Source organism: Squalius cephalus (genome assembly GCF_949319135.1).
Source record: "Squalius cephalus genome assembly, chromosome: 24".
Lineage (NCBI taxonomy): Eukaryota > Metazoa > Chordata > Actinopteri > Cypriniformes > Leuciscidae > Squalius > Squalius cephalus.
Window position 1 is genome coordinate 23,240,665 of NC_137145.1, and position 22,320 is coordinate 23,262,984.

Sequence of the window (22,320 nt, forward strand, 5' to 3'; positions counted from 1 at the left end):
ACCATTAAATAAAATTACTCATACCGTGAAACAGAATTTTAGTCACACCGCCCACCCCTACTGGAAATCCATACATGCTTTGGAAGAAATAAATGTTGCTATTATTTTAAAGTGATGCCCTACAAATGAGAGTGCTAGTATCAAAGTCCCTTTGGATCTATTTGAAACCTGTGAAAGTTACCTTACTGAAGCTGCTGAAGTTAATTTTTTTTCCCTTAAGATGACACTATAATACATTTTTTTAATACATTTTCTTTTGGTAGTGCTTTAAGCTCAATTAAAATTACACTACTTTATGCCAAAGTAATTTGTGTGAAGCTTTGTATTCTGTATCAATTTAGAAGTTAAATAATATACTAATATAAGGCAAATACATTTTTAAGGTATCTGTTGGTGTGAGGGTATTTCTCTAGTGTGGTACTCGTACTCAGACAACATTCAGATATTCCTGCATTTTGCTTGTTTCAAAAACCAGTGCTACAAATGTGCTGCAAAATAAGAGTGCACCCAAAACGCTTTAAAAATACTAATAGTTACTCAATGCCACATATTAAGCACTTTGCAACTGTCAATCTAGCTCAGTGGTTCTCAACCTCTCCTGCAGGGACCCCCTGACAGGCCATGTTTCTGTTTTAACCCTGAAATGGCACACCTGATTAAATTAATAAGTAGTTATTAGAGTAGGAATTAGTCAATTAATCAATTAGTCAACTGCTCATTAAGCCTTTAATTAATTGAATCAGGTGTGCCATTTCAGGGTTAAAACAGAAACATGGCCTGTCAGGGGGTCCCTGCAGGAGAGGTTGAGAACCACTCAGGGCCGGCCCGAGGCATAAGCGAACTAAGTTTTTTTTTACATATTAATTAAATTAAACAAGTGACATAAATGAATGAATGGATTAATAATTCAAGACAAGAAATTTCTGATTTCATGATCAATATACCTGCCTATAACTGCTGCTGTGTCTGCCAGTGTTTGAGTCATGCGCATAACCTCGCGTGCATAGACAATTCGTGCGCAAAGTCACGGTAATGTTAAGCCATGTCACAAAAATTTAATTTGATCAATGATTTATCCTTTAAATTTAATGATATTCAGAACAGAACAAGAATAAAAAAATAACTAAAAACAAGCCAAAACGAAATAATTTAAAGCGAAAGTGAAAGCGGCGTTGGGCTCACGTATCTCTCTCATTAGAATCAAAATGTTTCAACATTCGCAATGGATTTGGATAGTAAACTATTCTTTATTATATGCATCTTTGTACTTCACCCACGTTCCAATATCGAGGGAAAAAAGTCATTCTCTTCACATGCGCATAAATGTGCTTGAAATCCAATATCGAGGGGAAAAAATCACTCTCTTCACATGCGCAAAAATGTGCTTGGAAACATCACAGTAGAGCGTTGCTAAGGCTACGCAGTGCTGAATAAGAATTGTAGGCTTATTTAAACAGAGCAGTGTAATTTTTATATATTAGGTTGACTATTTTATTATTATATTTTTATTACGGCTATAACGAACAGGCTGCGATGTCAAGATTGCAATGCTTGAATATGTTGTGTGTGTGTGTGTGTGGCACGGGCGCGATCGAACAGTGGAAACATAAAAACATACTCCGTCATGTTCATAAAAGACATCATTCAAACTGCAGTGTTGCAAAACGTTTGAGGATATTTTGCAAATAAGCTTTTTAATATGTTTTGTGACAATTTGTTCTCAGAAGTTTCAAAGAGTTAGTAAAAGAGTAAAGAAAAAGTTAAAACATTTTTAAGTATCTATTTTTTATTAAATATTTAATTTTGTATTAATACATAACCTCATTGTATTAATTTATAATGTAACATTATAGAGTGACATTGTGTCAATAATCGTCAAGCACAGGTGACTCCGCGTGGTGGGAGGGGGCCCCCAAATCAAATTCTGCTTAGGGCCCCCAAAAGGCTCGGGCCGGCACTGGAACCACTGATCTAGCTAATCCCTGGGAATTGTGTTTTGTAATAAAACTTGCTAGAACAGCATGACACAATTAACTTTATAACATAGTTAAGTCACCTTTATTTATAAAGCGCTTTTTACAATATAGATTCAAAGCAGCTTTACAGTGATAACAGGAAAATAATGCAACAAAGTTTGTTTCTGCAGTACAGTAGATCTAGAATAGCATCATAGTCCATCTTAAGTAAGTTCAGTGATTTCATTTTTGTTGTAAAAAATTTATTCATTTAGTTAATTTATATATATATAGCCACTCTGGAGAAAACAGCGATGTCATCGTCCAGTTCAGTTCTCACATAATGTTGTCAATGCAGGCAGATCGACAATATTGTTGAATATTAAATGTCCCCAACTAAGCAAGCCAAAAGCCAAAGGCGACAATGGCAAGGAACCAAAACTCCATCAGGTGAAAAAATGGAGAAGAAAAAAAAAAAATCTTCAGTTCGGGGGACCAGTTCTCATCTGGTCAACGAACGAACAGTGTATGATTACGATCATTACAGGTCAGAAGTCAGATTGGATCGGAATATTCAGAATATTTATCCAGTTCCATCTGGTTGAAGATCGGAGTCATCACTGGTTTGTTGAGGATCAGTGCCGATGGCTGTCGAGTCGATGAGGCCTTCACGGGGGAGAGTCTAGTTGACAATCTCTGCTGCCACTTCAGGGATGCGTTGTGGACGTGTCTAGGCGCAGGTCCTCCATCTGATATGGATACGGTTAACTACAGACTACAGTAAACCTCGGAATAAACAGAAAGACTAACATTAGCGTAGATGCCATTCTTCTTATGATGTTACGAGTACATCAGGTGTTATAGGAAGTGTCCCCGGTTCCGGCTGACCAAGTTTATGCAGCCTAACTATCATTTAACTGATTTGATTAATAGAAATTTCTAATGTTCTATGTGTATGCCAGGTTAAAGAGAATATTTTTAGTCAAGATTTAAACTGACAGAGTGTGTCTGCTTCTCGAACAATGCTAGGAAGACTATTCCAAAGTTTAGGTGCTAAATAGGAAAGCGGTTGATTTTGATATTCTAGGTATTATCAACTGGCCGGAATTTTGAGATTGCAATAAACGATAAACGCAATAGACATAAATAAAAGGAAAGAGAGTGTGTAATACTTGTTTTCTAAATTTATATAATTTTTTTGCAATTTCAAAAGTTTTCTCTCTCTCTATCTCACTTCTAGGTCTCTTCTTCTCTTTCCCTTAGAAAAGTTTATATTTTAAACCCCTGCTAACTACTGAGTAATATTAATTAACTACATGTAACTACTATAGAGTCATAGTTAGGGTTTGGTTTAAGGGTTAGTTACTTGTAAGTAAGGGATAATGTACACCCAGCCAGTTGTTATCGCAGAATAAACCCCGACAGGGTGATCTTGCATCAGTCTGAAGGGGGTTTATTCTGCGATAACAACCAGCTGGATGTACATTATACATTATCCTGCATATTATATGGCTATTGCCACATAAGTAAATATTTAAACATTAAAGGGACAATATGTAGGAATTACTCCCATCTAGTGGTGAATTTGTATTTTGCATTCAAACTAATTTTGCTCTCCAGCGCCTCGCTTTTTCAAATGCGCGTTGCATCTACGGTAGGCGATATGTACCAAAACGCTTTGAGCATTTGCCACTTGAGAACGTTTTGCCTTGAGGGGGGTTGATGTGTTCCTAATCCAAAGGGTACTCTCATAACTGGACAAATCAGATGGGAAAATCAGATCAAGGTTTATTGACCAATTAATCTTACAAAAAAAGAAAATTGACTCCAGCAGTTGTTGACCCTCTTCAACATGTTCACAAATAACACTATATACGCGTAAGATACATACATACTGAATTACTGTATGCATCTGTATTATTCAATGCGAGGACACAGTATAAGTGATAAATAACAGAAAATGTCAGATAACATTAACTTGGTAGCCTTAGGTGTGCAAACAATGCAAGAAAAATCATATGCTCTATTAAAATATTTCTATAGAATTTCTAGGTTACAAAAAGTAAAACTTACAAACCTTGTTTTTAGCACCTTCGCTACTTTACTCAATAGCTGCTATTCATCAAATAGCCTGTTTAACTTTTAACTATAAATGTTCGTCTATCCAGGGACGGACTGGGGCTAAAAAACAGCCCTGGACTTTCTCCCAAATAGGCCCATCATCCGGCCATTCGCCTCTAGCCGTGTGTGACAGACACTAGCCAGGATGTCCTGATACTATGCCACAATACTGTAGCATCAGACAAGGTGTTCACAGCAATAACATCTCAAAACCAATGATGATTATTGGGGTTGTGTTTATTAATGAAGCCTCAGCCTTCAAATAAAAACAAAAAATGTACAATGCCATAAAATACAAATAATGAGATGTCACTGGCTACAGAAACCCCAAATTACACAAACTTGTAATTATAAAACATATAGTTACTATATACCAGGGTCCAACCTTTTTGTGTGCGAGGGCTACCTCAAGGGATAAAATAATCTAGAAGGAATTTGTATTTGTTATACTCCAATATTTATTATACATAACACGGTGAAGCTTTTTTACTTTTCACCATCATATGGGAAATAATAAAATATCTTGATATTCTGGTTCAGATTTACAAGCGTTTAAAAAAAAAACAATTCCTGAAAAATTATGAAAATATTTATTGATTTTTTTGTTGATTTTCTATAAACCTATTGTATGTGTTATCAAAAACAGTAGCCCAAACATTTAGTATAAATATAAATGAAAAAAAAAAAAAAAATGAAACAAATAAACTGCCATAACTTCTAAACAAAACATTACTGCATTTGGCTACATTTAATACATGACTATATTAATATAACAGCATTTTTAATATGAATACAGGCACATTTCTGCCAAAAAAGTTTGTTTTACTAAAGTTAATTCATAAGTTTTGGTGTGAAATGTCTTCTAGCTGGTTTGTTCTCGGAACAATGTTTCGCCTGTTTTTTTGCGTCAATATGTTGAGAATATCAGCGCTGTTTCATCTGGATTTTTACAAGCTTAAATCACATAGTCATTTGTGGGTTTATAATAGAGATAGAGAATTCTGCGCTGAATTTAAATGCTTCTCAGTGGATCGCGCAGCTCTGTGTAATAGCCTAATGTTCGCGTGATCGAGATCAGCCCGCACATGCAGCTGCTTTGTCCGCGATCGCTGTTTTTTGGGCCGAGCAGACAATGCGCTGCTCAGATCAAACAAGTTTTGTTCCACTTTTTGAGCGTTTGCCCAAAATGTTTGCATTTGATGTTTCTCAAACGCAACGCGAATGACACCGTAAAATCGAAGAGAGTTGGGTAATTTTGTAGAGGCAAAAGTTCAAATTGAAACGTTTAGTTGAAAAGGTCGCAAAATTATACCATTTATTCGAAGTCTGGAACCCCGACGGCAAGTTGTGGCTATTTATAGAATGTGTTTAGCGGGCAACTCACAGGCACCACGTTGGAGACCACTGCTATTCAAATATAATGTAAGCAAATTTAAAAGTGCAGCCTTATAAAACTAACTTTCTGTCAGTGGCTATAGGCCGACTCTTCTTCCTCAGTTGTTGTTTTTTACACGTAGCATATAGGCCTAAGTGATCATATTATTGCCCCTGCTGTTGGCTGTTCATATTGCTTTATTAGACTTTTTTTTTTTTTTTTGTGCCGACGGCCCTCGGTTGGACGGCCGTTCTGGATTTTTCCAGAACGCACAGATTGTCAGTCCGTCCCTGCGTCTATCTATATAATAACAACCAAGCAAAGAAAAAATATTGTAATTAAGATTGTAACACTGACTTACCTGTCGAGAAGAAAACAGGCCACTTCAGCATCTCTTTTGAAATCTTTCTCCAGCATTAGCTCTTTCCACCTGGAAAAAGCTACCCCGACATTAACTCTTGTTTTCTGTAATCTACGGTCACGTTTCCTTTTACGTTCTATTTTTGACTTATTTGGCGACGATGTTTTCTTCTCCTGTGGCGCGGCGTATGGTCCATAATAACAATGCAATCCAGACTTTTAAACTTGCCGGTGCAGTTTCAAGCGCCTCTCACTGCTCTGCACCTGCGTTTCTGCTGGTTTCAGTCACGTCACGTGACTGGCTGGCTCTGAACGAAAACGCGTTGTGGAAACGCGTTGGCTTAGTAGCCTACTTTTTGTCCCTCTCTGCTATTATAGTTTTGCAAGATGGCGGAACTACATGGAAGCCTCCGTGGACCTACTCGTCCCATGTATATAAAGATAATAAATTCTTCATTTATAAGGATAAGTCAGAAAATTGGCCGAGGTATTTGTACACCATTGAGGACATATTTATGAATAAAAATATTGATTTTAGATAATAAAATACCTAAAAAGATACATATTGTCCCTTTAAATATTGATCTGAGTCAAAATATTTTAATAGCTCTTTAAACGCAAAGCTTCCACGGAGAAAGCAGTTGCAGCGCGGCAAGTTCAAACTAGACGGACATTTAAGAGATACGGTACAGTCATACCACTTATTACACGGTATTTCACCACATAAATAATAATGGGGATATTGATCTGAGATGAAACTGATTTAAAATCGTTCGTGTTTGTTATAATCCATTGCTGTGTGCAAAACAATAGACTCAAAATAGCAGCAGCTGCGTTTGTATGAAACGAGAGAGCGAGGCCACGATACCGGATGACATGTTAAATAACTGTACACAAAATATTGATTTGACTGAGTTTTAATATTTCTTTTTATTTCCACAAGATAAAAACGTTCCTAGCAAACGTGTAGCACGACTTCAGTAATCCGGATGAGCCTGTGTTATCTGTTTTCAGCGGTTGTTATCGAGGAATAACATACCGCTGGATGGTGCGATTAATCAATCACAGTCAAGTATTCCAAAGAGCCGTGTAATAATTATGCATAATTTACTGTTATAACTATAGTGAGTACATGTAATAACGTGAGCCCATTTCTATATTCAAAATATTATTTTAAAGCATTAATTCTCATAGCTTTTTGATCCAACTGTTATTACAGTAAATTATGCCACCTCTAAGCTGCATTAAACAGTCTGCTGCCCACAACAGGCCTAAAACCAGACAAGGTACCAGCTCAAAAACACACTCAGCTAAATATTTTCTAATTATTGTTATTGACAAAATCCAAGAAAATATCAAAAAATCATGTGTCAATATAGCCCACCCCTAGTGTACAGTATTTTTTATTATTGTTTCTTCAGGTCTTAAAAATGCCTTAAAATGCCTTAAATTTGACTTTAAAAAAATGTGCAGCAACCCTGCATTTAATTAGCTTATTTCTTCACAATGTTTCAACGATTCCAAAGATTTTTCCAGCACCATCCCTTAGGGTTTCGGAGTTATGGTAAAAAAATAGGTCAGATACTAGTAAAAAATGAACACACTGGAGAGATGAAGAAATTGAAGTTGCACTTCTGATTAAAAGTGACACTGACACTCTTTTTTGAGTTTAACACTGTAAAGCTGCTTAATTTAAAGGTCCCATTGCATGAAAATTTCACTTTGAGTTTTTTTAACCTTAATATGAGTTTCCCTAGCCTGCCTATGGTCCCCCAGTGACTAGACGTTTTGATGGGTGTAAACCAAGCCCTGGGTATTTTTGAGAAAATGAAAGCTCAGACGGGCGAATCTAGAAATCTTCCCCTTATGTCGTCATAAGGGGAAAGGTTACTTCCCCTTTCTCTTCTTTGCCCGCAAAGAAAATTGGACCCGCCCAGGAGAAAATGAGCTGCGCGAGCACGATACTGTTTTTTCCTCAAGAGACATTATGGCTTGCAAATGAGCGAAGCATGGCAGTTGCTCAGTGTTTGGATGTACAAATGAACGCAAAAGTATTTTTTTAGTTCCTTCATCCGAGCCTCTGAAGAACCAGTGGGTTATGTGAATTTCTGATGTGTAATTGTTCAAGTTCAGACAGATAATCTTTCTCTCAAAGTCGTTCAATGCTGTTTATGCATCAGTAAATCAAGCCAGTGACTAAACGATTAACTTAAAGTCGTTTCTCTTAGTAGGATGAAAATAATCGTACTTAAACTGTGATTAATATACAGAAAGCGATCAAAGAACAATCCCTTTCCAATCGCCCAAGCTGTCTATCACACAGCGCGAGTTTATCTGGACACTTGGCAAAACTCGTTATGAAATCAATGACGCTGTTACGCTGCACAACGAAGCTCTTACTGTACTTACCTCATGTTTGCATTGGTGAAATCATTAGTGAGAGTGCAGAAACTGCGTTGCAATGATAAGATCTTCATTCACGCGATCAACAGACTGTCATCTGCTCAATGCTCATCACTGCAACATTTTATGTGATGGGAATAGATCTAAATACTTAAAAAACTTGTCATGATTCGTTAATCCTGATAGCTGTAATAGTAAAAACGTATAATAGCTGTAATAGTAAAAGTTTTCGAGAGAGTTCCACACGTAATGCTAGATATTCAGTGCATTGCGTTCACTGTAAAGCCTGTGGGACAGAGTTTGCAGGTAACACAGCGTTCGCAACTGAATCAATACATTTTAAGCGCAAAAGCTTGGTTAAACACGGAGAGAGTGACAAGCACAAAGAAAGTGCAGGGACAAGTGTGTGGCAAACAAATCAGGTTCATCAGGTTTGATTATTTAGGCCTTTAATCGCCAGGATGCTGCCGGTCGTTCCGCTCTACTGGCAGGGCTAAACGTCAAATTTAACACCACATACACCAACGCCAAAGAAGAGCTTGCCTTCACTAAATTTAAACCTATTTTGCAGCTCATGAAAAAGAACGGAGTTGCGATTAACATGATGTATGCAAATGACAAATCATGTGCCAATATCATGTGAGATGATATAGAGCCAGAAGACCAAATTTCAAATCCTGGCCACAAGATGTGTGAAGTCCCAGTGATTGTTGGTGTTGATTGATTGGAGTTGTTTTTAAATAAAATAAATCTGTTATTATATAATTTGTAGTTGTGGTGCTCCTTAATTTTTGGTGGGTGCTCCTAAATTTTTGGTGGTGCTCCGAACTTTTTGAAGTCGGAAGCACCAGTGCTACCAAGTAAAAAAGTTCATTTCAAGCCCTGTTACCTGCTGTTCACACCACTTTCTTTTTTGTTGTGTTTTTGTTATTTAGAGGAAAGCATGTAGCACATATTTACATAAAATTATGTCTGCCTTGATTGTACCTGTACATCAATGCAGGGTGCAGATTGGTGTATGGGGACAGAAGCCCATGAAATGGCAGCATTCTGTGCAAAAAGATGAGAGAGACATCTGATTATTACCTTAAACTTCACACCTGCTCTTTTTGATCAAGGAAAATATTTACTGCATTAACCATGCATTACTGCATGCCTTTTGTTACTTTGTTCTGTTCTGAATGGTTGTGAATTAAAATTAGGCCCCATTGTTGTCATAATAAATTTCACCTTGTGACAAGCCATCTTTGTTTCAGAGGTTCTTCTTGGGCATGAACAGGTTTTGTCTGTCTGGATAGTATCCATACATCAACGCGGGGTGTGCATTGATGTGTGGGGACAAAAGCCAATGAAATGACAGCATTTTGTGATGAAAGATGGGAGAGACATCTGATTATTACCTTAAACTTACTACCTGCTCTCTTTGAATGCATTATTCACTAGGGCTGGGTATCGATTCAGATGTTACGATTCGATTTCGATTCGCAAGCTCTCAATTCGATTCGATTTCGATTCTCGATTCCATTTTCGATTTCAATTCTAAATTCGATTTCGATTCGACTCAATGAATATATGTTTAATACAAATCCTATATTTATATAAAAAAAGAAAAATGAACATAAGTTTACAAGTGGTTAATTTAATAAAAATAAATTAAGAGCTACAAACCTATATATTAAACTCTTTTTATTTTAGGTACACTTGGGTACATTAAAACAGAACCCAACTCTATTTTTCAAATGCATACAATGAATAGACAGGATTTTGATGCAAGATGAAAAATTGATGTTGAAAATTGGACAAGTCAGAACAGTCGCATGCCTTGATCAAACAGGTTAACAATCCTCACATAAACCCATGAAAAAACCCTTGCATATCATATTTACCTGTGCCCTTCCTGTCTAACAGGTAGGACATACAGAAATTGAATAAAGTTATCAAACAGTCTGCACTGCATCTATCTATAAATTACAGAAACGTCTGTCTGTCTGTCTGTCTGTCTGTCTGTCTGTGTGTGTGTCTGTTCCTCGCATATCTCTCGAACCGTTAGTCCGATTGATTTCAAACTCGACAGGTGTCTCGCCACGGGCACGAGTAAGTGCAGTGCCAAGTTTGACGTTGTTTGGATGAGAAATGCAAAATATATCGTTAAATATGTCATTTTTAAAAGGTTGTGGTTTAAAAATAAACATTCTGACATTAGAGGGTTGTATCGGTCAAAGAAGCCCCAAGAAGTTTGTGGTTTAAAAATAAACATTCTGACATAAACACTCAGTCAGCTACACTGTTTACTTCTGAATATTATAGTTTGGTTCCAGAACGTGATAAATCCATCTATCTATAAATTACAGAAACGTCCGTCTGTCTGTCTGTGTGTTACTCGCATATCTCTCGAATGTGAGAAAACCACTAAATGTGTGAAAACCACTATTTTCTGTTTCAAACTTTCACATAGCATCTTCTTTAGGTTATAATAACATAAAAAATTCAAATCCAGATTTTGATTTTCAAAGATTTATTATAAAAACGGATAATTTTTTCCCAAAAATGCAATAAATTGATGACTTTTTTTTCCCAAAATGCAATAAATCCATTGAATCAATATAAAGTTATTTTTGATCATATTGCCATCGCAAGAAATATCTCCTGAACTTTTTTGACGGCGATCAGCTCACAAAAACTGATTTTGCACGGGCACTTTGCACTGCTCCCTGAATTGAGGCGCTTATTCATTTGTGGATGTAAACTGAATCTGTAAGTCAGCTATGCTGTTTACTTCTGAATATTATATTTCATTCTGGTGCGCTTAACGCTATCGCTACTGTGTAATAGTAGCCTATGCTATTCACCAACTAAACATATCCTATTCAATGCGTTCACAGTCTCTTTCACGGGCATCATTTGTAGTTGCCTATTCACAAACTGTTTGCTCAAGCATAGCGTTTTCTCGGAGTTCACTGTGTGCTTTCTACCATGCACAAATAAAAATGTCACTGAACTTTTGCTGTGTAATTGTAACAATGAGCACTCAAACACACCAAACCAACAATTACTAAAAACACACACAAAAACTGATTTTGCACGGGCATTTTTTGCACTAGTCTATCTATAAATTACAGGAACGTCTGTCTGTCTGTCTGTCTGTCTGTCTGTGTGTGTGTCTGTTCCTCGCATATCTCTCGAACCGTTAGTCCGATTGATTTCAAACTCGACAGGTGTCTTGCCACGGGCACGAGTAAGTGCAGTGCCAAGTTTGACATTGTTTGGATGAGAAATGCAAAAGATATCGTTAAATATATCATTTTTAGAAGGTTGTGGTTTAAAAATAAACATTCTGACATTAGAGAGTTGTATCGGTCAAAGAAGCCCCAAGAAGGTTGTGGTTTAAAAATAAACATTCTGACATAAACACTCAGTCAGCTACACTATTTACTTCTGAATATTATAGTTTGGTTCCCGAACGTGATAAATCCATCTATCTATAAATTACAGAAACGTCCGTCTGTCTGTCTGTGTGTTATTCGCATATCTCTCGAATGTGAGATAACCACTAAATGTGTGAAAACCACTATTTTCTGTTTCAAACTTTCACATAGCATCTTTAGGTTATAACAACATTGAAAATCAAAATCTGGATTTGAATTTTTTAAGATTTATTATAAAAACGGATTATTTTTTCCCAAAAATGCAATAAATTCATGACTTTTTTTTTTTTTTTCAAAATGCAATTAATCCATTGAATCAATATAAAGTTATTTTTGATCATATTGCCATCGCAAGAAATATCTCCTGAACTTTTTTGACGGCGATCAGCTCACAAAAACTGATTTTGCACGGGCACTTTGCACTGCTCCCTGAATCGAGGTGCTTATTCATTTGTGGATGTAAACTGAATCTGTAAGTCAGCTATGCTGTTAGTGTTTACTTCTGAATATTATATTTCATTCTGGTGCGCTTAACGTTGTCGCTACTGTGTAATAGTAGCCTATGCTATTCACCAACTAAACATATCCTATTCAATGCGTTCACAGTCTCTTTCACGGGCATCATTTGTAGTTGCCTATTCACAAACTGTTTGCTCAAGCATAGCGTTTTCTCGGAGTTCACTGTGTGCTTTTTACCATGCACAAATAAAAATGTCACTGAACTTTTGCTGTGTAATTGTAACAATGAGCACACACCAAACCAACAATTACTAAAAACACACACAAAAACTGATTTTGCACGGGCATTTTTTGCACTAGTTAATTATAAATTATATATAGACTAATCCTTATTAAAGTTACAAAAGTTCTTTAGTCACGAGCAGTGAGTGTTTTTCTCTGTTCCCTTTGTTCTTTGATTAACTTTAACGACAGAGATAATTAGTGGCTACTGTGTACTGTCCCTTTAAGACCAGCCGCTGCTGTCAGAGACGCGGATCTCACACGCGCCTCATTCTCTCACGAGTCACAGCTCTTCACGTTCATCATAAGACTGCTCTTATGTTATGAAGATACTCAACAAAAACACATTTTGGCATAATTGTGTGTGTTATTGTTCGTTCAAGCACGAAAGAGAACTGTTTTCTGGGCTGTCTTGTGTGCATGCATGATATCAGCGCGAGTCTTTCTGTGCGTCCGCTCAGGACATTCACAGGCAGCGAGCTCTTTTTTGTCTTGTCGCACATGAATGGTTTAAAAACATTTGCATGAATAAGAGCGGGATCATGTAACACTAGCCAAAGGATGACAAAAATTAACAGATGCTGCATTAATTGCGTTAACAGCCCAAATTTGTTTATTTCATATAAAATCGCAGCATTTTGCGTCATATAATTGCGTAGGCTTGACATTGCGGTTGCGATATGATTAGGCTAATCGTGCAGCACTAGTTGAGGTTATTTTATGATTAAGATAAAACAAACATAAAATCTCACAGCATTAGCTATAAAATGGAGTTTACAAGCCTATGAACAGTGGAGGAAAACTAATACTGGCTTTTGGGTAATAGATGATTACCATAGAGGGAAATATGGGAAAAAAAACGATTCGTGGCATTTGAGAATCGATTTTGAATCGACCACATTTAAAAAAAAAACGATTAATCGAAAAAAAAAAAATTTTGCCCAGCCCTATTATTCACATGACTGTCTTTTGTTACTTTGTTCTCTTTTGTATGATACTTAATTACAGGTAATCTTTGTGGAAATGAAGATTTCACCTTGTGACAAGCCATATTTTGGTCCACAGGTTCTTCTTGGGCATCTGTAGGTTGTGACTGTCTGGATAGTACCCGTACATCAATGCAGGTTGAGCATTGGTGTGTGGTGACGGAGTTCTGATGCTGGGGAGGCCCGTCTGGTCCTTGGGTGCTGATGTTTGCTTAGGTAAATTAATCATTAAAATATATAAACCAGTTGTGGAGACTGACATTTTTCAATTCAATCCGCTGCTCTGGGTCAGTTTGCAGGCAAGAGCAAAGTAGTTCGCAGCATTCTGTGCAGAAAGATGGGAGAGATGTCTGATAATTACTTTAACTTGCTTTTAATTTTTTGTTCTCTTTTGTTTGATTTAGAATTACAAGTGTCCTTTACTGAATGAAGATCTCACCTTGTGACAAGCCATCTTTGGTCCAGATGTTATCATTGAGCTTCTCCAAGTCTTCTGACTCCGGAAATGTCCCGCACAGTAGTGTGAACAAGAGTATCCCGAGTGACCAAACTGTTGCTGGTTCCCCGTGATACTCGCCATTTATATGGTACTCTGGGGGGCAGTACTCTGCTGTGCCTGGAAGAAAGACATTTTGTCCTGTTAATGGCCCCTAACTCATCACCAAAGTTTGAGACCCACCTTACAGCTTTGAGAGATAATACATACCACTAAAGGACGTGTATCCCTCGTTGTTAAGGATTTCGCCGCACCCAAAGTCAATCAGTTTGACTTCCAGTGTGTTCAGGTTAATCAGCAGGTTTTCCAGCTTTATGTCACGGTGCAGCACTCCACGTTGGCAGCATGTTTGAGCTGCGAGTGTTGCCTGCTGCATGATAACCGATGCTACATCCTCTTCAATGGTGCCTCTGTGGCGGTCTAGAAATCTCAACAAGTCCTCACTGGGTGCAGGCCGCTCTAGAACCATAATGTATTGTTCAGGCTCCTTTTCCCAGTCCAGAAGCTGGATGATGTGGGGAACTCTGGGGCCTTTGTTGGCAAGAATTAGCAGACCAATCTCCCGTGGAACGGGTTCAGCACACCCCTCCTAGAAGAAAGACAATGACAAAGGATGTAGACCAGTCCTAAACTATGGATAATAGCAGTTTGTCTTTTGAAAACAATTAGGAGAAACAGAGTACTTACAATGTCGAACCATTTTATACCCGTGTTGTCAGTAAATTTCAACGCCACCTGATCAACAAAACAAAAAATAAATTTGTGTTAGAAATATTTACAATTATTAAGTGTGCAGAGTTTATATAATTCAGCCATTAGCCTTGAACAGACATGTTTCACAAATTTAAATTCTATGCATGTCTTACAATTTACACAGGTCTGAGAGGTCAAGTGCTCTAAATAGGGAACATAAGATACACTAAAGAAAATGAGAAAAGTGTAAGACAGAGCAAGAACAATTTGGTAAAAAGATATTTTAAGTAAAATAAGTGATACCTTAAGGCCATCTGTCAAGCGAATCCCCGCATAAACATTTCCAAAGCCTCCCTCACCGAGCTTCCTGACGATTTCATAGCTGCATGAATTGATGTCTGTTAAAGGAAAAATAGGAGTTGACATGAGTAAAGACAAATATTATATAAAAAGTTTGTATTATGGTATGTTGGAGTCATGACAGTCAACTTACCAATAATCTCATAATCCTCCAGTTGACGCTGAGGTGATGCAGTATCCTCTGTCAGTCTGACTGATTCATGGCGGATGTCGACTCTACAGTCTGACGAGGCACAGACTGAAACTTGAGAGACATTGCCATTCCAGTCAACCACATCAAAGACTGGAGATGATGTGGCACTGACTGGACCTTGAGAGACATCAACTTTACAGTCTGATACGGCATGGACTGGGACTTGGGGGACATCCACACTGTAGTCTGCCAGATCACGGGCCAGAACTTGAGGATCATTGGCTCTATAGTCGGCCACATCACGGGCCAGAACTCGAGGAACATTGGCTCTATAGTCGGCCACATCACGGGCCAGAACTTGAGGAACATTGGCTCTATAGTCGGCCACATCACGGACCAGAACTTGAGGATCATTGGCTCTATAGTCGGCCACATCACGGGCCAGAACTTGAGGATCATTGGTTCTATAGTCGGCCACATCACGGGCCAGAACTCGAGGAACATTGGCTCTATAGTCGGCCACATCACGGGCCAGAACTCGAGGAACATTGGCTCTATAGTCGGCCACATCACGGACCAGAACTTGAGGAACATTGGCTCTATAGTCGGCCACATCACGGGCCAGAACTCGAGGAACATTGGCTCTATAGTCGGCCACATCACGGGCCAGAACTTGAGGATCATTGGCTCTATAGTCGGCCACATCAGGGGCCAGAACTTGAGGAACATTGGCTCTATAGTCGGCCACATCACGGGCCAGAACTTGAGGATCATTGGCTCTATAGTCGGCCACATCACGGGCCAGAACTTGAGGATCATTGGCTCTATAGTCGGCCACATCACGGGCCAGAACTTGAGGATTATAGGCTCTATAGTCGGCCACATCACGGGCCAGAACTTGAGGATCATAGGCTCTATAGTCGGCCACATCACGGGCCAGAACTCGAGGAACATTGGCTCTATAGTCGGCCACATCACGGGCCAGAACTTGAGGATCATATGCTCTATAGTCGGCCACATCAGGGGCCAGAACTTGAGGATCATTGGCTCTATAGTCGGCCACATCAGGGGCCAGAACTTGAGGAACATTGGCTCTATAGTCGGCCACATCAGGGGCCAGAACTTGAGGAACATTGGCTCTATAGTCGGCCACATCACGGGCCAGAACTTGAGGAACATTGGCTCTATAGTCGGCCACATCAGGGGCCAGAACTTGAGGAACATTGGCTCTATAGTCGGCCACATCACGGGCCAGAACTTGAGGAACATTGGCTCTATAGTCGGCCACATCACGGGCCAGAACTTGAGGAACATTGGCTCTATAGTCGGCCACATCACGGGCCAGAACTTGAGGAACATTGGCTCTATAGTCGGCCACATCACGGGCCAGAACTTGAGGAACATTGGCTCTATAGTCGGCCACATCAGGGGCCAGAACTTGAGGAACATTGGCTCTATAGTCGGCCACATCACGGGCCAGAACTTGAGGATCATTGGCTCTATAGTCGGCCACATCACGGGCCAGAACTTGAGGAACATTGGCTCTATAGTCGGCCACATCACGGGCCAGAACTTGAGGATCATTGGCTCTATAGTCGGCCACATCAGGGGCCAGAACTTGAGGAACATTGGCTCTATAGTCGGCCACATCACGGGCCAGAACTTGAGGAACATTGGCTCTATAGTCGGCCACATCACGGGCCAGAACTTGAGGAACATTGGCTCTATAGTCGGCCACATCACGGGCCAGAACTTGAGGAACATTGGCTCTATAGTCGGCCACATCACGGGCCAGAACTTGAGGAACATTGGCTCTATAGTCGGCCACATCACGGGCCAGAACTTGAGGATCATTGGCTCTATAGTCGGCCACATCACGGGCCAGAACTTGAGGATCATTGGCTCTATAGTCGGCCACATCATGGACCAGAACTTGAGGAACATTGTCTCTATTGTCGGCCACATCACAGACTGGTACTCGATAGTCGGATGTAGCAAAGACTGTGCCTTGGGGGATGTCAACACTCAAGTCAGTCGCAACACAGACTGGAGTTTGGAGGGTGTTGTCATTAAAGTTGGAGATGACACTGCTCAAAATGTTGAGGACGTCAGCACTCCATTCGGACAAATCTCCGACTAAATCCTGGAGGACGTCATCACTCCACTCGTCATTGACTTCAGCATGACCAGGTTCCTCTGCAACGGGGAGGACTTCAGGCTCACTGGTGACATGCGGAGAAGTCTGATCTAAAGAGGGAAATGGTATCAACCAAAAGATGATATTAATGAAATACTCTTAATAAATGATTGCATAACTATATATATTACTGAATACTCATATTACTGCATCTAAGCTTGCTGTAAATTATGAAGCGAGTTTTGGGGGCATTCACAAAGGATTTTGTGCATTTTGCTTTCTCAGTTGTTGGTCAGTGCACATGCAGGAATGCTCTGTTCTCGGTTAAAGTGTCACATTAAAAATAGTTTATCAATGTTTTAAAATTGTTAAATGTTTATGTGGTGTTTTTAATATTCTTTAAGACAAACCATGTGCAAATTCATAAGTCAGCACCATTGCAGAGTATTTTCTCCTTAAAACTGCAGTGAACCAAAGACAGTCTCAAACATACATTCAATTTGAGGTAATACATTTAAATGTCTGTATAAATGCATTTACACAACTGTCATTTAAGGTGTGTAGTGTGTATATATGTCAAGTATATTATGTTTCTGAATTCTGTAGTAAAAAAAAGTTAAATTCATGGTTGTGCATGATTTATTAATAGAATAGTAGAAAAATATAATCTATTAATACATTTATTTATCTTTAAATAAAACCTGAACTTTCATGGTTTTCCCCTAGAAAAATAAAAATAAAAACATTCCAGTTGGTACACCTTGTGTACACCTTTCTCACCTTGACTTGAGCTGGTTTTATTTTTTTCCTTTCTTTTGCCTTTCTGTTTTTTCCTCCCTTTCTCTTTTTTTGCACCTACATCCCTCCCTCCATCTGAATGTAGATGATCTTCCACTGATTGTGATGGTGTAGAGTTGTGTAAATTGTACACACTGTCAGAAACATCTACACATTTAAAACAAGAACTGTGTAAACCCATTTTCAAATGCTAATTACTCGGCAAAAAAAAAAAAAAAAATGCCAGTAGAAAACTTCCAGCAAAGTTATGAATGTGCAGCAAGGTGTTCGACTGTGACGTCATGTTCTATGACGCGTTTCAGTGTTGTCACGTGTGGGCGGGGCTTCCGCGTAGAGCTGAACTCGTAGCATCGTGTTATTTGCTATTTGTTTTAACAGACTATGGTTATTTGCTGCACTTTTAGGAGCAGAATAAATATTTATTCAGGAAATCATAAAACTGTGCTGTTTATGAATAAAAAAAATCAATGCATTTGTTATTCATATACAGATTTATGTCATTCACAGGTATGGTCTAATAGCATTGCCATATTATTGTCTTTAAAATAGTACAGTGGTGGTTTTTATGCTTAATGATGAAGCTTAAAATTATTGTAACTCTATTATTCAAGAGATTTTTTTTTCCATTAATGCCAAGGTATCAAAAATATAAGTAGGCTACATAAGTACAAATTACATACAACGTACTTTATTTCAAAGAAAGCAAAGCAGCACATATACATGGGTTATAGCCTGCACATATACTCGGAGGGGGAAAAACAACAGAAAACGTTAATGAAATAAATTAAAAAGTTGAAACAAGTTTATTGTCTCAAGAGCTTTAAGATTCTCAGATGATGAAATGCTTTGGATGTACTGTTGGACCTCTCTTCTAAAAACAACCAATAAGGGATTCTGATGAGTTCATTTACTACGGTGAATGTGACATTTTGCAAGGAACAATTGTGACAAAGTAGCTCAGGCTCACTGGAAAGGCAAAGTCCGCTAAACAAAACGTGCCGACAAGAAATGTATCTGGACTTGTTTCTGTTTGCAATAGCACTACTGTGCTGTAACATGGTGTGTAACGCTGGTAAAATAGCGCTATCCTCTCGTTCACTGGTCCTCTCCCTGCTATCTGCTCACATGCTCTGATAAAAATAGCTTTGTAGGACTATATTTTGATAATAGGTCAAAAAATAAAATGATGTTTTTAAACCAGAAACGCCCTTGCAAATGTATACACAAAATTAAACTAGTAAAAATCAAATAAAGAGACAGTTATTTAACAATATGTTTAGGAGAAGTAGTAACATTTTACAGTCAGTAAAACCTGCCTTTGAGCCAGTAGGGGTTCAGCGAAAAATCGGCAGCTGGCAGCAGGAAGTAGCTGCCACTGGCAGCTGACGTCAGCTGCCGCTAATAACCGGAAGTCGGAGGTGGATGCCGCTTTTAGCAAGGCAAATAAATTATTATATCAATGTATATATATAATTTTAGTACTTATTTAAATAAATTACTTAAATTTGTAATTATTTTGTAATTGGTTTAAAAAGGTTTATCAAATATAAATTAAGTAACGAAGATCATAGACATAGTACAAAAAACAAACATTAAACTACACTTGAAATTATGAATTTGTACGTGTATAAATATAATTTGTGTACATGTTTGTCAAAAAATGAAATATATACATAAATTAATGCCTATATAATAATATTGTATATTTATTAAACGTACATAAACATTCATTAAACAAATAATGAATGTCATGTCTAAAAGAAGAAAAAAAAAACATTTTCTCAATGACCTTTATTTAAAAATCATATTTTGCTATCATTTAAGTTCAGTTTTACATTTGTAGTATTTCAATACATTCTTGTCTTTGTTTTATAAAACAGCTGTAACTTTGAAAACAGGCTTGATATTTGTTGTTCTGAAATCGGAATGAACAACAATTCTGAACTAGATGTTAAAGTTCATAAACTAAGTTGGCTTGAAAAAGAAAGTTTGAAAACGTTTTACAATGTTCTAGCATGGTTTAACATGATTTACAATGTTTCTAGTGTTAGGGAATAACAGCTTAAAGACCCAGGACCAGATATGATGAAAGAAGACCAGGAGTCGTGAGGTTCAATCAAATAAGTAAAAATTTAATGAAGAATAGTTTCATCGGTAGAGCCAGGCGTTAAAGTCTCACGGGGTCGCAAGCCAGAGACTCTACTGTACACAAAATCTCACACCAGTTATACCATTTCCAAGGGCATGATTGACATCAGTAAATACAGGTTGGCTACTTCTCATTGGCAAAAGAACAAAGTTAAAACAATTCTACACTTATGGATAGATAGGAGGGTAAGTCGACATTGTCATCCGAGTCCAAGATGGTCCGGTGATGACCTCGGAGGTCGTAGAAAGGCGTCTTGGGGTCAGCTGCTGCATATCACAAGACCTGCACAGAACATTCAACACACACACACACACACACACACACACACACACACACACACACACACACACACAATGGAATCGCAGTTCCTCCAAAAGTAGTACAGATAATGTTCACTTTAAAGAAATACACATAAAAGTACAATTCTGTGAATCAGATCACATAGTGTTTAACCCCTGTAACCTTAAGATTAGTAAGAAAGACAGATGTTAGAAAAAGATAGATAAGTTAGGTATAAGTAGATAAGATAGATGTGTTATGGGGAAACAAAATCACCGTAATAACTTACCATTAGCATGAATTCACTGCAGTCCACAGATCCCAACTGAGCTGGAACATCCTGGAAAAAAAAAATCGAAATGGAAAAACTAACATTTTATTTATACACTAAAGATAGCAAAGAAATCAAAATTGTTGTAACATGAAATCAATACCTTATTTTTAACAAGCTTCCGGATCCATCTTTATTGCAACTGAGCTTAAAAAGAAGGGGGAAAAAGTTAGTTATTTTACACACACGAGAGAAAGAGAGAGATGAACTCCGTGTTGAACCACTTAGCCATGTTGCAGCAGTAGACAGTAGCATACCTGAACTAGGGAGCAGGTGTAATTTATTTTTTAAATGCCACTGTCTATGCCTATCTAAAGCCAGAGAACAAAGTGTTGAACTGAACCACTGGACTAATATGTAAAACTTTGAAGCCCGGTTTCACAGATAGGGTTTAGATTATGCCAGGATTAGGCCTTAGTGCAATTAGGACTTTTATAAATATGCCTTAGAAAAAACATTACTGTTGTGAATCTTAAAAGAAACAATGGCACTGATATTTTAAGATACACAAGTGTAATTTGCTTTCAGTTAAACATGCATTTTAGTCTGGGACTAGTTTGAGCCTTGTCTGTGAAACTGGGGGTGAAAGTTATATGGAAAAAGTGAACAGTTCCAGTATATTTTGAATAGATATATATAAAATAATTATTATATTTTATATTTATATATATATATATATATATATATATATATATATATATATATATATATATATATACACTGGTCTCATCTGGTGATTGGGTCCCATCCAAAACATGATCAAACTAAGAAAATAAACAGACACTGAAATGTCAAATTTTCGATACAATCTAGAATTTGTATAAAAAAAATAAAAAGATAAAAAACAGAATGCCTTTTGCCTGCTTTGATCAAGACAGGATATAATACGTGAAATGTGTGAAAACATACCAGTGCGTTTGGTTGGTTTTGCAACTGGAAATCTGGGGTTTCCTTCATGGCACATATGTTTGTCCATCCCCAGCAATCTGTGACAGGCTGTGGTGAACTTGGTGAAACTAAAAAACAGAAGTTTAGAATATGGTGAAGTAATGTTGATTAAAATGGTGTTTTGTATTAAAACATAAGTTAGATCATTTGGGATATGTTTTGTTAGCGTTGCACGTGTATCATAAAGGCTGAGCTTGTCAATTCCAATAAATCAGCATGAGCTTTATTCTAATCAATAGATTAAGTTAACATGTTAACAAACGCTAATATTTAATGATATTGGTAACGTAAGTTAGTATTTAAAATTAATGATAGCCCCTCACAAACCAGGAGCACACGGTGCACAAGCTGCGTTTCTACAAATGATTAAATTAACCAATTCAACTTAAGTAGTCACAGATACACTGTCTCTAACATAAAAGTTAAACTCCAACGTACAGAGCAACAATTATTTATTAATCTGATAATATACGAACTTACCGAGCCAAATACCACCGCCATTACTGAAGATTCACCGGCGCCACCATTGGCTGCTGTCGCTTGACTTCCAGGTAAATGTGATTGGTTGCTACTACGTTGGACGATACTGATTGGCTGCCACGAAATGGCAGGTCCCTCCTAATATGGCAG

The 22,320-nt window shown here is 37.9% G+C and overlaps 1 long non-coding RNA gene across 1 annotated transcript; it reads right to left on the minus strand.

The window, feature by feature from the left end:
- Positions 1–19,762: 19,762 nt before the first annotated feature.
- Positions 19,763–22,222, minus strand: LOC307152768. The gene is made up of 5 exons (XR_013820044.1): positions 22,171–22,222; positions 21,652–21,758; positions 20,846–20,889; positions 20,701–20,751; positions 19,763–20,414 (listed from the first exon to the last, which is right to left on the minus strand). It is a non-coding gene; the product is annotated as an uncharacterized lncRNA (long non-coding RNA).
- Positions 22,223–22,320: the final 98 nt, after the last annotated feature.